This window comes from Sus scrofa, chromosome 9 (genome assembly GCF_054392235.1).
Source record: "Sus scrofa isolate SSC_HxYL_T2T_F1_AM1 chromosome 9, Sscrofa_HxYL_maternal_Yorkshire_Landrace_v2.0, whole genome shotgun sequence".
Taxonomy (NCBI): domain Eukaryota; kingdom Metazoa; phylum Chordata; class Mammalia; order Artiodactyla; family Suidae; genus Sus; species Sus scrofa.
Window position 1 is genome coordinate 122426896 of NC_139391.1, and position 13491 is coordinate 122440386.

The 13491-nt window shown below is 45.9% G+C and overlaps 1 protein-coding gene and 1 long non-coding RNA gene across 14 annotated transcripts in view; one reads left to right on the forward strand and one right to left on the reverse strand.

Moving 5' to 3' along the window:
- Positions 1-13491, forward strand: part of LOC102162878 (uncharacterized) — a 462928-nt gene that overhangs the window by 378411 nt on the left and 71026 nt on the right. For 2 of the 4 annotated variants that reach the window (XR_014816295.1, XR_002335933.2), the window contains one exon: positions 1243-4565. The exons of 1 other annotated variant lie outside the window; for it this stretch is intronic. This is a non-coding gene — a long non-coding RNA (uncharacterized LOC102162878). Of the gene's footprint in view, positions 1-1242; positions 4566-13491 lie in introns of those variants that run through there. One more of the 4 variants, XR_014816284.1, reaches the window with a different exon arrangement.
- TNR (tenascin R) overlaps positions 1-13491 on the reverse strand; it is a 416877-nt gene that overhangs the window by 253098 nt on the left and 150288 nt on the right. The window lies entirely within an intron of this gene.

The following is a 13491-nucleotide window of genomic DNA, read 5'->3' on the forward strand; positions in this document are numbered from 1 at the left end:
ACAGCCCTTTCTCCTTGGATGGCCCCCTTTGTATCTTTATCCCGCTGCAGGTTCTGCCTTTTATGCTCCCATTCCTTTCCTCCCCTTCCCATGGGGCAGCTTCTGTTTTTTAGAAAGATATTGGTCCCCATAGCAACTCAGACATATCAGAAATCCCTTAAAAGATACTGACAATCACCTAAGGAAAAGAAAGGAAAACTAGAGACCAAGACCCCACCGTCAAGGTCTTCACCCGAGAGCTGACCTCCAAACCCCCACCCACCTGGCATCTAGCCACTGATTCAAAGATGCAGCTTCAGGGAGAATGGATGGGGAGCTGCCTCTAGCAGCTGATACATGACAGCTTGACAAGCTCATAGGAGGTGTGGCCAATTATTTTGACAATTCTGTCTTGCTTGTCAGTTAAGTGTTTTGTTCTGCACAACCCAACTTCTTTCCATTGAGAGTAGAGGCAGGAGATCCAGGTCTACCTTTTCCATTTGCCCCACAGCACCTGGCACAGCTGCATAAGGGGTAACAGCTCAGAAATATCATTTGAATAAGTGAATGAAGCCCAACGAGATACCTGGGAGGTATCTATTTGCATATGAAATGTGATTAACTTTTTACTGAGCTCCAAGGGAGGACTGTCATTCAAAGTAATGCCTTCACTGATTCTCCCACAGCTCGAAATATCCTTTGAACTTCTCTTAGAATTATCTTTAAGGCTAGCTAACGAGCCACACAAGAATAGCAGTCTTATTACATTATAATCACCCAGTGCACATGGAATAAACCCTCCCTCCTTCTTCAACTTTCAGCAAAGGAAAGCTGTGGGGCTCTTTTTACCCCCCTTCAAGAAGCCCTTTTGTGACTTATTTTCTTTTTTATCTTCAAGATTGTCTAGGAGGTTTATTTTCATCCGATCTTATTTGCATAGGGGTGGAGGGGAGTGGTGTGGGTGTGTGTGTGTGTGGGTGTGTGTGTGTGTATGTGTGTGTGTGTGTTGCATTTGGAGGTCAAAACAAGGAGAGCTTGCACTGTCCTGGCAGGCTCCCCACCATTTTATGGCATGTGGATCTCTTTGCCCCAGTTGCTTTTAAATCCTCACTACCCTCTTTCCATGATGATGTGGGGAGCTTCTCCTATGTTCTTACAGAAAGAACAGTGTTTCCAAGTCCTCGGGAGGTCTCTGCTTTGAAAACAAAAACTGAGCAAAAAGATGCACAGTAGTGATTGACAGTAAGTCCCTTTTTCTTCCAGGTTTCCGTGTCGGAACCCTGGCAGTCTAGCCATCAGGACTGAAGGCTCAGTGGAGCAAGCTTGAGCTGACAGCTGCTTTTCAAAAATCACAGAAATGTCTGCATGGTGTTGTGGTCGAGCCAGGCTTTGCAGAGCCTGCCGCTACTGCGGTGGTAGCGACTAGAGACAGGGACGCCTCATGCTCACCATCTGTCTGGGTCTGTCCGGAGCCTCCTCCCCCAGATCAGGAGCTGCAGTGGATGCATCAAGAGCAGCCTCCACTGTAAACTCCATGCCCCCAGAGAGGGGTTTGTCTGAGAAGAGAATTGATCCTTCCTTGGCAAGTCAGCTTCAGTCTCCTGGCAAAGAAACCAAGGTTCCAGCTCATCAGAAACTCTGTCTTCGGTGGCCACTAGCAGATGGATGGGGGCTTCTTGGGGTCAAGCATTTGCACTTGTCCATCTCCACCTCCAAACTGGATATTTATAGTCGAGGCAGCATGAAGTGGTGGAGAAAAAAAATGCAGTTCCAGTCTCCACAGAGCGTATCTGCACACAGGGCTCCTTGCCTTGGTTTCAGCTTTGGAATATTTGGGACAATTTTTCTTACTTCCTAGGATTCCATTTCTACAAGGTTCTCTGTCACTTGTAAAATGACAGAGATTGGACAAGATGATCAGGTTTATAGTGTAGGCGGCAGGCATCCAGGGGCATGTCCCCTGCTAATAAAGGAAAATGACGCTGGTAACTCAGTGACAACTCATGTATTCCATCAAGTTCTAGCCATGTACAATCTTGTATTAGTCCATCTGTCCACACCTTTTGGGAACTGACAGCACATATTTGGGATGTGGGGTGTCCAAATTAGAGATATTATCTCTGGCCCTGGACTAGAGCAAAACCAATCAACTCCTACAGGCTAGAATCTAGGACATATTAAAAGGATGCATTAGCCAACCAAACTCATGCATTCTGGGTGGTGCCAGCAAAGTATCCTCTTCTTGGCTGCAAAATCTCAAAGCTAAAATAAAAGTAGGCGGGTATTCTAAAACGTTACTTCATGGATTCTCCTTTATAGGTAATTCCTCTTTATCTTACAACTCTTTCACCTTTAAAACTAGATGATCATAGTGAAGCTAATTATCCCAAGACACCCAAGAACCATCTGAAAACCAAGACTTGGGTTGTTGGCCTTGCGTTCTTGAGACCCAAGGCTTGCTATTATAGGAGTTGGGGCTCATTGCAGTCATGGTTGCATTGTTGTTTTAATATCAAAAAACCCAGCTTTGACTATTAAAAGAATTTCTCCATGGTCCAGAGTAGGGGGGAATTCCCAGGGTAGTCAAGGTCATTTTCCCATCTCTCAGAGGGGAGATGAGAACTTTTTTGAGGCTTGGGGACAGGGGGAGAAGGGTCATGGCAGAAGAAAGGGAGAAACGTATACATTCCTATGTGAGTGTGGGTTATGTTCCAAGCTTTCGCTTGAGGTTGAAACTCTAGGAGAGGGGGTGTTGGAGAAGCCCACAGAGTGGGCAGAAAGGCCTTTACCATGCTTCCTGCCTGAACCGCTGGACACAGAGGCTCACACCATCATGAGGGTGAATTGTGTAGATGGAGGAGATGCCAGGATGGGCAGTGGGAGGTGCTGATGAAAGAGATCCCCCTCCTCCTTCCCCTCACAGAGACTCGGCTGGCCCCCAAAGGGTAAGGAGGAGATCCCACGTGACTGTGTGGATCACGGAAGGTGGCAACAACTTGAGAGCCAGGAGCTGCCACAGCTACCAGGAGCACAAGAGCCCAGGCGAGGGCAGAGCTGGCGGTGGAGCCTGAGAAAGTCACAGTGACCAAGGGAACTGGAGGTAGGGGCCCAACTGGCCGGGGGAGCCTGGGGAGCCAGTTGAGAGCCATAACAAGCATGCCCCAAGAGGAACGTGATGCCAAACAGGGGAGAGAGCCAGACTGGAAATGCCTCCCCCGATGCCAGGACCATGCAAAAGTCCCACCCCTGCCCACGCCTGGGAGCCTAGAGCACCTGAGGGGAGTAATAAGGTCATAAGTGATAACACACCGATGGGGCCTCGTGGGTCAGGACACAGGAAGACTGCATGAACTGGACAGTGGAAGCCAAGAGGGGACAATGGTCAACTCAGAAGGTACAGCAGAGATAAGAGCTGATGCTCAATGATCAGGAAGAACCAGCAGACCTTGGTGGAAATAAGCCCCTGCCTTCATCACCCCTTTCCACTCCTTCCTGCGGCATTTCAGAGACTTTCTCTGGCTATACCTGGGCTGCCAGAGGGAGGATCAGCCGCTGCTCAGGATCCAGAAAGAGAAAGAGACATCTGCAGTTGAGAGAGTTCGGGCAAAGATCACAGAGCTGATTAATCAAATTCAGACAAACATGTGCTGGAGTGAAGTGTGGGGTCAACTGGTAAGAAACGCCTGTGTACCCTGTAAAACCACGGCCCACCCAGCGAGCCAGCACCCAGAGGCCAGGGAGCAGGGGGACTTGTCTGAGTCTGAAAGACATGGGGTTTCTCCAAATGCCAGCTATATGACCTGGACATACTCCTTGTCCCCCTGAGGCTCAAGTACCTCGTCTGTAAAATAAGATGACAATTTTGACCTTTAAAGGGTGGTAGGATGAGTTAAATTGGGTCTCTCTCCAAAAAGACATGTTGAAGCCCTAAGCTCTAGTACCTTAGGCTGTGACTTTATTTGGAAATAAGGTCTTTATAGAGGTAATTAAACTAAGACAAGGTCATTAGAGTGGGCTCTAACCCACAATGACAGGTGTCCTTAGAAAAGGAGGAAACTGGCACATAAAGGCAGACAACGCGTGGAGGGAAAATGATATGAAAAGACACGGGGAGGGGAGGCGTCCGTGTGACTGCCATGCATGGCATCTACAAGCCAAGGGATGCCAAGAATTGCTGACAAATACGAGAAGCTAAAAGAGGCAAGGAAGCCTTCTCCCCTAGAGATGTCAGAGAGAGCGTGGGCCTGCTGACATCCTGATTATGAACTTCTGGCTTCCAGAACTGTGAGACAATGAATTCTTGTTGTTTAAAGCCATCCAGTTTTGGGTACTTTGTTCCAGGAGCCCTGGGAAGCGAATACAGGTGGCTTGCGAGGTCTGAATGCATAGTGTATGGAAAGTGTCTGCCACACAGCGGATTCTAGAAAAGGAACAGTCACAATCACAAATACTTGCTGTCTTATGCCCAAACCCCTGTAATGACTCGGGGCGTAGGGGCCCAGGACCTTCTGGTTCACAGGCCAGTGGGGTTTGTGTCAACATTTTCACTTTTAATAACAATGAGGATAATAAAAGTAAAGAGAAGTTCTTCCTAGCTACAGCCTCATTTTTTAAAAAGACCGGCTTAATTTTATTTTAAGCTTTGAGGCTGTGCTAAGTCATACAATGGAATATATGTTAACTGGCAATGCACTTTCTTGCATCTCCAACCCAACTGTTAGCACGCAGCTCTGGCCGCAGATGCTTTGGTATTTTCTCCACAATTGCAGTCACAACCCGGACTTAGGCACATCTGCACATGTCACCAGTTCCCTGGATACCTTCGGCTGCCTCCTACTGGGTAATAATAAGAGCAAACAGAAACGTGAGTATTTATGATGTGGAGGCCTGTCCTGTGGACTTTAACTCTTTAATCCTCCAAACAAAAAAGTGGGAAGGTAGTTGCAGTTATCCACATTTTATAGATTAAAAAACCACAGAGGCCCAGGGAGCTGAAGGAGAGGTAAGTCATTTGTCTGAGGTCATATAATAAGTAAATATAGCACAGGATTTGAATTCAACAACTCAAACTTAGGCATTAAGCTGTGTGAATTTGTCATTTGCTATAAAAGTGGCCCCCCAAGTAGTTATGAAACCAAATGTTTAAAAAAATCTTTGGGAAAATCTTGAGCGTCTACCATGGGCCAAGAATATGGCAAAAATACGATTGCATTAATTCTTAGAACAGCCTAAAACCAAAAGTGTTACTATTCCCATTTTATGATTGAGAAAGCGGAGGCAGAGAGAAGTTAAAGAACTTGAACAACTTCCTATAGATCACGTCCCAGAGCTGGGGTTCAAACTTATATGTTACTAATTCCAAAGCCCATGCCCTTCCCACCAGGTCAGTCTGGCTCAAAGGACAGGGGAGACCTTAAATGTCCTGGATTATAACTTCTTACCTAGACAGAAACATCTTCCCCACTGACCTGGTAAATGGCGGTGCTTCAGTGTCTCGCTGCGGAAAATCTATTCCCACCTGGGTTGCCTATATCCCCTGCCTAATTCTCTTCTTTCCTTCCTTCCCTCCTTCCTTCCTGCCTGCCTCCCTGACTTTTCCTTCCCTTCCTTCCCCTTTCTCTTTCTGTCATTAACGAAGCAATCTAGAATAGTGTTTCTTAACATTGTCTATATCAAGGCACATAAAGAATAGTTTTGCCACAATGGCTAAACAGGCTAGGCTGTTCAGGGGTCCGACTGGTTGCTGGTTCTGTCACTCGACTGATTGGGATGGTCTTTAAAGGATGGGTAAAGCTTGTGGCTGAAATAACATGAAGCTGTGGTGTGGTGAGTCCTGGCAAGGAAACGTAAGCATCTTCCTTGGGTACCACATTTGCCATAAATAATGAAACACCAGCAACGGTCCATCAGTATTCTATTGCTCTATAGGAAGGAATTTCATATACAGCTCTTTATTTTCTCAAACATTTTATTCTGACATTTATTTTACAACCAAATACCAAAGACTTATTTCTCTACAAAGCCTGCATTACATCGACATGATTTTTTCCTTCAAGAAAACGTACCCATAAACAAATCATTGAATGGAAAAAGAAAATGCTCCCTGTCCTAGCACCGCTTGGCAGATTACCACAAAAACTTCAGCTCACAACAGTTGCCAGCCTAGAACAGGGCTAGTATATGATAGGTCCTGATTCTTCATAAATAATTGTTAAATTAATTGAATGAAGGAAAGCAAAGTGGCATGATAAAAGGAAGGTGGGTTTCGGGCTCAAACAGATCTGGGCTGGAATCTCAACTGGGCCATTTGTTTAGCTGGGTGACTTTGAGTGAATTGCTGACTCTCACCGAGCCTCAGTTTTCTCCTTTGTAAAACCAGTACAAAAGCACCTGACTCAGGAGTTCCCACTGTGGCTCAGCAGTAACAAACCCGACGAGTATCCGCAAGGATGGGGGTTTGATCTCTGGTCTCGCTCAGTGGGTTAAGGATCCAGCAATGCCATGAGCTGCGGTGTAGGTCTCAGACGTGGCTCAGATCCTGCGTTACTGTGGCTGAGGTGTAGGCCGGAGCTGTAGCTCCAGTTCAACTCTTGGCCTGGGAACTTTCATATGCCATGGGTGTGGGCCTTAAAAGACAAAAAAAAAAAAAAAAAAAACCTGACTCACAGATGAAGATTAAGACAGAATGTACCTAAATGTCTAGCTCAGTGCTTGCACTGAAAGTTACTCAAATATTACTTCTCTCCTCCTCATCCCTCAAATTCACTTCTCAACTAAGTTGTGTGTGATGTAGTCCAACATATCTTTGGTCAGTCAGAGCAAGAATCAAGGACATCTGTACCTAATGTCAAAAACAGTGGCTTTTAATTCTAACCACATGAAAGAATTACTTGGACATTTTAAAAAAATGTCTGAGGAGTTCCAGCTATGGCTCAGCAGGTTAAGAACACATCACAGTGTCCATGAAGATGCGGGTTGGATCCCTGGGCCTCGCTCAGTAGGTTAAGGATCTGGCATTGCCGTGATTGGCATTGCTGTGGCTGTGGCTTAGGCCGGCAGCTGTAGCTCTGATTAGACCTCTTGCCTGGGAACCTCCATATGCTGCAGGTGCAGCCCTAAAAAAGAAGCAAAATAAATAAATAAATTAATAATAATAATAATAAAGAAAAGAGATTAAGGATGGGGTAATTAGCCTGATCAGTTAAAGAGAGTGAGGAGCCAATGGTCACTCTCTTCAATTATTTGCAGGGTTTTCCTGTAAAGAGGGATTGAAGAGCCCAAAGAGGTCAAGCCCTATGAATCAAGGGTTAGAGTCAGTGATGACCCAAGGTGGTGAGTCGCTAGAGGAATTCCAGAAGACACTGCATGATGATGGGGATGGAGAAAAGGAGATTACACAGTGAATAAGCTGTTGGACTGGTTTTTAATGGCCTCTATCAGCGCTTTGTGGCAATAGCAGTGTAATTACTTTTGAGTGATTTCGTAGGACAAAGATGTTTGTAAAGTGAAAGGATGACAATATTCACGCCATCCGTGTGTATCTCTACACCTTGGGCCCTCCTTGTCCATAGGCTTAAGTAAACACATCCTTCAGACACAGCTGAAGCAGACTTGGCAATCCTGAAAGCTGCGGTGAGGCAACCACACCGTATAACTGGTAGAATTGTTGAAATCAATTAGACCAGTGCTTTATGTCATCTTTTAAAATTCCTGGGCCAGGGATCAGACCCCAGCCATGGCAGTGACAATGCTGGATACTTAACTCATTAAACCACCAGGGAACTCTGCTTTATGTCATTAAAAAAAAATACTGAAATGTCCTGTTTGTTTAATGTACACAATGGAATATTACTCAGCCATAAAAAAGAACAACATAATGCCATTTATAGCAACATGGATGGAACTAGAGACTCTCATACTGAGTGAAATGAGTCAGAAAGACAAAGACAAATACCATATGATATCACTTATAACTGGAATCTAATATCTAGCACAAATGAACATTTTCACAGAAAAGAAAATCATGGACTTGGAGAATAGAGTTGTGGCTGCCCCGGGGAGGGGGGGGAGGGAGTGGGAGGGATCGGGAGCTTGGGGTTATCGGATACAACTTGGAATGGATTTACAATGAGATCCTGCTGAGTAGCATTGAGAACTATGTCTAAATACTTGTATTGCAACAGAACAAAGGGTGGAAAAAAATGTATACATGTAAGTGTATCTTGGCCCCCATGCTGCACAGCAGAAAAATAAATAAATAAATTTAAAAAATAAAATAAATAAAAAATAAAAAACAAACAAAAAAAAAAACTACATGGGAATCTAACAAATGATAAAAATGGAGCTGCTCTGGATGAAGCAGTGGGGCTGTCTCATTCTCCCACATTATTCTGTCAGTGGCCCTTGAGAGACCTGCTCACAGCCCTGGGGTTCCATAGTACAGGGTTTGAAAGCCATCATTTTCTAGATCAACCCTCTCTTTCTACACATGAATAAACTGGAGCCCAGAATGCGCGTGTAACTCAGTCAGGGTCATACAGCTAGTGAGAGCAGAGCTGGGCCCAAACCCAAGCGCTTCATTCCTGGGCCCCATTTGGCCCACACAGATGCCCTTAGCTGAGAACAAGAAACCTTCCAGACAGGACTGTATGGCTGGTTTGGGAACATTAATCTATGACAACTGTGATGCATAAAAGACTTAAGAACTCATTTCAACCAAAACAGTCAACCTTTTCCCTAGGGCTGCCCATTCTGTGTTGCTGGTGGTGGAGATGATTTACTCTAATAGCGGCCTCTTACCCAGTATCCCAGCAACCAAGGCCTTCTGTTTGCATAGTGACCAGCTAGGGTTGGGGGAGGTAGAGGATAGCACTTTGTCCATGCATCCCAACCAAGCAACTGGCCCACACAGATGGGATCTCAAATCTTGACCCCATCGCAAGCTGCTTCAACTAGCCAAGCAAAACATGTGTAACTGACTTGAACTTGGATCTTGCATTTCTTTTCTTCCCTTTCTCTAAACTTGGGAAAGGGTTTAGAGAACTTACACCAAAAGCCAGATAATAGAATGAAAAGGGCATTGGTAATTCTAAAAGTAAGTAGCGAAACTTTGGATAATTGGAGCTTCAATCTATAAAGTTTTTCCAGCCATATACTCACTTACTGACTCACTCTTCCAGGAGGTATTTTTAGAGCACCTATCACATTCTAGTCAGTATTTTTAAAAACAAACATTAGTGCAATATTGATACAAAAAATTAATACTAAAAATCTGAGGCGAACAAAATAGCATCATTTTAAATAACGACAAAATCAGTATTTCTGATTTTTCCTTTTGCCTCAGGTTCCCATTAACTTGGCAAGGCACTGTTACAGATCTCATTTTTATTTAAAATTTAGATATTTTGTTCATTATAGACTCTTCATTAATTTCGATTTTTTAAACACATTTCATTAAAATTTATTTTGATTGCTGAGTATTTTGGTACCCTCTTATATTTTTGTGCCCCAGGCAAGTGCTTGTGTGTCTCCCGCTAGTCCTGGTCCATCCAGGCATTGGAAAAGGCAGAAAAATTCAAAAAATAAACAAGACCTGGCTCTATTCTCAAGGAGGTCAGGCTAGTGGGAAAGATGGACAGGTGAATATGTCCTTGAAATAGAATTATTCCTGCAATGGAAGTATGTGCAAGGGACAGTGTTGGCACAGAGGAGGGGGAATCCTCCTTGTTGAGATGGTAGTTGGCATTGGGGAGGGGAAGGGCATTCCAGGCCGAAGAAAGCATGCACTCAGATAAGGAGGGGTGCAATGGCCAGAGGAGCTGTTCATTCCAACCGACAGGGGTGTGAAGTGAACACATTGCAAGGCAGCAGAAGGGGAGCTTGAGAGGATGAGCTTGAGCCCAGGGCAGCCAACGCTGATTGAATACCTTCCATGTGCCTGGTGCTCTGCATATCTTCGCAAAGCATTAGTCATAACCTGTGCGTCAGGAATTCACTTTAATTATAGCAGACAGATCATGTCATATGGAAAAAGAAACACCAGAAAAACCAGGTAACTAGGAGTTCCTGCTGTGGCTCAGCAGGTTAAGAACCCAACTAGTATCCATGGGCACGTGGGTTCGCTCCCTGGCCTCGCTCACAAACTTCAGATCCTGGGTGAAGGATCTGACATAGCTGCAGGCTGTGGTGCAGGTTGAAGATGTGGCTTGGACCCAGTGTTGCTGTGGCTGTGGCATAGGCTGGCAGCTGCAGCTCCAATTCAACCCCTGGCTGAGGAACTTCCAGATGCCACAAAACAAACAAACAAACATAAAACCAGGTAACTAATAAGGGGTTCAGGGCAGACTGCAAGAGGACAGTGGTTTCGAGCAATGTGCAGTCTGTCACTCTAGACCAGGGAGGGGAGATCACAGAGGATCCCTTCTGTTCAGCGCTAAGGGAATTAGCAGAGTCCCAGTATCTCACATCCTCTGGGCCACCTCCTCTTTGACTTGATGCTACATCTGCATCCCTGACTGAACAGCCTCCATTCACTCTTCTTTGTGAATCCAGCCTAGGAGCCTGGCCGAGGGGAAGAGCCCTCCAGAGCCCTAGCTTGGAAGACAGCCAGGGTTCTGTGTCCCTGGAACATAATCCCAGCTGACTCTCCTTGCCGCTTGAGCACAGCGAAAGGTATAAATAACAGCAGCAATGAACCCCTCCCAGGACTGCTGTGGGATTAATAAACCCTCGAGACCCTGGCACTCCAAGCCCTGCAGAAACTAGCGCTTCAATTGCTATTATGAGCAGGCTCCCAGCCATGGCTCCTTCAGCCCATGCTGTTAGATAATCTCTCCTGACTATTGCTGGGAGCTGTCAATCACCCAGTGCCTGTCTCCCACCCCATGGCCAGCCCAGGAAGAGAAGGGAAGAGGCTCTGCAAAGATAATGTGGGGTAGGACATGAAGGGGACAAGAGTCCCAGCTGGCTGACTTTCTCTTCCATAATACCTGAGGATAGCACACAGACTCAGCCTCTTGGTTTCCCCATCTACTAGGTGGCCAGCAAGAGGGCTGTTGATAAATAACCCCATCCTCTCACTGGGCACATGGTAGAATTGCATTTCTTTGCCCCCTTTGGAGTCAGGGGTAGCCAAGGGGCTTGCTTCAGCCATGACTATGAGTGGAAGTGATGTGGAAGCTGGGTCGAGGGTGAGGGAAATTTAAAAACTAGTACAAAATTCACGGCATTTCCTGCCCTCTACCATAACAATGGAAGAAGTCTGTGTCCATTCGAATTTAGCATGGAAGCCTACATGGCCAGGATAAGCAGAGACCCACCCCGCCTCCCCGCTGACCTGCCATCCACATGATTGAGAAATGAATTTCTTTCAAGCTCCTGAGATTTGAGAGATATTTGTTACTACAGCATAACATAGGTGAGCCTGGTTGGTTCTGGGTAAGTTAGTCAACCTTAGAAAGGCTCAGTTTCCTCACTTGCAAAAAGGTGGATAATTATATCTCTATATAGAGTAACTGTCAGATTTATAAGAGATAATCCATGTAAAATCATTCACAAGTTCTCAGTCCATTGTGAGTGCTCAAATCATTTTAGCTCAGTGGTTATTATTATTATTATTGTCACATTGTTATCACATTTGCTATTACACCTTTCTTCTTCAGTGCTTCCTGGCCCTCCATTTCTGTAGCTCTTTTCCCATCCCTGATGGAGGCATTTGTCTTCCACATGTGGACTGAGCCCTACACTCAAGCTTTAAGATCACATTAAGTGGAGGTAGGAGGGTTTGCAGCTGCTCTAATCCAATCATCTGGAGGTGGGACCAAGCTGCCCCTCCCCATAGAGCTGCTCCTCTGTCCTTGGATTCCAATGGCTGGGCCTCTGCCCACTGCCCTCCCCCATGCTGTACCCCGGAAATGATCATTGGATTCTCATCTTATTTTCAAGGTCTGATGTCTGCCCTGGGAACCTTCTTAGTATCTTACATTTACATCTGGCTCTGCCATACTCACAGCTGGGGACCTGTCCCCGAAACCTGCTGGGGCCTTCTGCTTTCCGGCAGACATCCTGATTCAGAGTCCTAATCCTGCTCTAGGTCATTCTATGGCAGTGCACTGACCCCTGACTGCTGATCCTCTGACAGACTGCAGCATCTTTGCTTTGCTCCCCAGAGAAACTTCTTTTTCAGCAGCTGCAGCTGTGTCTTTCACTATCTTTTCCAGGGTGTGTGAAAAAACCAGGACCTGTTCCTGTTTGCACTTCCGAAGCTGATCATGCAACAGGTGCTCAGAAAACCTTTGTTGAATAGCAAATGAATGAATGATGAATGAGCGAAGGGTATCCTGAAGTGGTCGACCCTGAACATGAGAATGATATTAAAACTCGTCTAGTCTCTTCTCCTTTTCATATTTGAAAACCAAAGTACAGAACCACATAACCCCCTTAGAGATAAACTGGACCCAGTAACCAGGATGCCAGCCCCTGCCTGGCCAGCCCTGCACTAGAGCCCACCCCACCCCTCAAGATAAAGGGAACACATTCCTCACCTCTGATATCCCCCTCATGCCAGAGGGAACAGAGGGGCACAAAATCCCTTACCATTCTCCAAGACCAAGAGTAAATGTAATCTACTAATAGACTATGTCAGAAGCCTTCTCTTTCCTTTTTTTTCTTTCCTTTTTTTAAAATGCAAAACAAAAATAGAAAATGAGTCAGTATGACAACAGGTGGGAATATCTAGGGGAATTTTCCCTTTTTCTGCCTCAGCTCATTGCAGTACAAAGGGGAGATGTGTTTGAATACACAAGGGCCCTACTGAGTGGGGGAGGAGGGAAATGACCTTGTCTTTCTTCTTGATGACCAGCGTGCAAGTCCCCAGAGCTGGAGCTGGCTTCCTGGCCTTTGCTCTGCTGGGACGCCCTCCCTGCCTGCCTTCTTTACCTCCCCAAGTCTCACCATGTGTACGATTCTGTGGAAGTCTCACCTCCTCCAGGGAACCCAACATCTCCTTCGGTGCTCAAAGGGTGCTCTGTCCTGAGTCTATATGATTGCCCCTCACACTCCCAACTTGCTGTAGTGATGAATATACAGTATGTAGCAACTTCACATTCCCTTGCCATTCGCATCTACCAGTCCTCTCAACCCCAATCCTCCCATTCCTGGCCGCACTTGTTTGCAACTTGAAGGCAGAGACTTTTTGCTAAGGTTGCCCCTCGTTTCCTTCAGAACCTTGGACAGTGCCTGTCCATCATCAGCCCTGAGATTTGGTTGGGAGAGAAAACTCAGAAGCACAAAGCCTCTGTCTCCTGGGAAAAGAGAAGGTGAACAAGAGAGTAAGAGAGAGAATATTGCTGCTTGGGGCTTTTTCTAGCTTCTGCCAGAATGATGAGCTCAGGAACAAGGCTGGAGCAGGGTGGAGCCTTTGGTCGCTCCACAAGTGCCTTCCATCAGCTTGGATAAGGCATCTCTCCACACCAGACAGAGCCTCAGCCTTCAGAGATCTTGGCCCGTCTCTAG